Source organism: Dipodomys merriami, unplaced genomic scaffold (genome assembly GCF_024711535.1).
Source record: "Dipodomys merriami isolate MVZ:Mamm:240054 unplaced genomic scaffold, mDipMer1.0.p SCAF_407, whole genome shotgun sequence".
NCBI lineage: Eukaryota > Metazoa > Chordata > Mammalia > Rodentia > Heteromyidae > Dipodomys > Dipodomys merriami.
Genome location: NW_027205682.1, coordinates 429,495 through 431,376, shown reverse-complemented (window position 1 = coordinate 431,376; position 1,882 = coordinate 429,495).

Here is a 1,882-nt window from a genome sequence, read left to right as displayed (position 1 = left end):
CATAATCGTTTACTCTTCTCCATAGAGGCCTTAACTGTCTCATAAGATCTTTCTTGTTCCTTCTTTAATAGTAAGCACCAAGGAGACCTAGATCTAGCAAGTCTCTCAGTAAATGAAAGAGACTAATAGGAAGTTCTTTCTGCTAAGTAGTTTTTCCAACGGTTGCCATCCTTATCATACACATCTGTTAAAGGCTATGGATCTGGGGGAAGTCTTTGGGGTCCTCTAGATAATGGAGGATCCCACCATTTTCTTCTGATAAGCCATTGCCACCTTCCATCTACCAACTTTTTATGAATTTTATTTAGCTTTTGGTCTAAATATCCCTCTACATCTTTCTTATCTACAGGATATCTATATGAGTCTATTGTATATGCTTTAGGATTAAAGGAAAGTCTCCAGTAGCCATACACTCTTTCTGCTCTGTGCCCACAGCTTCTTATAAATCTCTTACAAACAATTCCTTCTGCGCAAGTGAGGTCATGAAACCACCAATACTTTTATATTTACTTATGACTTGTCTACTAGCCTCCACAAGAGGTGAGTTAGTCATATTCTCAGGACACTCATCGGATGTTGGAGTCATCAATACTTCTAAGAAAGAGCCTTGAATAAGGGAACGTTGAGCATGAGTAAGTACAATGAGCAGCAGGAACAGTAAAAGATTAATAGGCACTCCTATACAGTGAAGAAAAGAAAAACAGGAACAGAAACACATCTTTCCCAGGGGCTTGCCAGCCTTTCCAGGAGGTAGGCCTCTTTGAAGCCCCATTCTCTGAGGTAGACTTCGGTGAAGTCCCATTCTCTGAGATAGGGCTCTTTGAAGCCTCAATCTCTGAGGTAGACTTCGGTGAAGTCCCATTCTCAGAGATAGGCTTCTGTGAAGCTCCATTCTCAGGTCTAAAAGCAGGTTTCCCATGCTAAGCAGACTCCATCGGAGTAGGCATGGCAGATTCAGCTTTAGGAACATGTTTCTCAAAAAGCTAAAGGTGGCTTGTAGATTTAGCAGATGATCAAATCTTGCCTTCTAAGTTAAATGCAGATGTGCTTTAGTTTGTTTCTAGATTTTTAATGTGAGGACAAAGTTGCCTCACTCTTTTTGTGATTCAATGACATCTAGGAGGTAACTTCTCATGGAAGTAAAGGTTGGCTAGAATCTGGTCAGACATCACATCCACATACACACATTAGACTATCCTAATGAAGTTTTAATGGATTTGCTGAAAAAGTGTGGTCAAACATAATTTTGACTATTGTACAGGACTGAGTGTGTTATAAGTACTTCAATTACTCTCTGAAAATACTCTTGGACTTCTTTGTGGTATTTGTCTTTCTTGAAACTTAGTCCTTATTTGATGGTATTTATAGAAATCTTTGTTTTTCTCTAAGGTACGTACAAGTGTAGAAGTGCTGGACCATATTTGTATGTAATTCTATATTCAGTTCTTTTTAGGACTTTTTGTCCCATCTATGATAGTTTTAGATACCTGAGAGAAATGCACCAAGTTCACATTATTGTCACATCTTTCCTAGGTTTTGTTAGACTTTGGAAGGATTTCTGTTGTTTTGTTTAAAACTATGTCCACACTAACATGTATAAAATGTTTATTCTATTGTACTTTTGATTGGCATTTTCTCATGACTATTGATACTACTTTTATATTTTAATCTTCACAATAAATTTTTTTAAATGCAGAAACGAGAGTTTTCTAGTGCATGTAGGCAGCAGTTGGATCAGGGAGGGTGAGCAGACATAGTAAAGGAGAGGAATATGGTTTGATAAAACTATATTTGTGGGTGTGTCTATATGTGTGTTTGTGTGTTTGTGTGTTGTGTTTATCAATGAAACTTGCTGATAGTGGGTTTCTCCTTTTCATTTGTT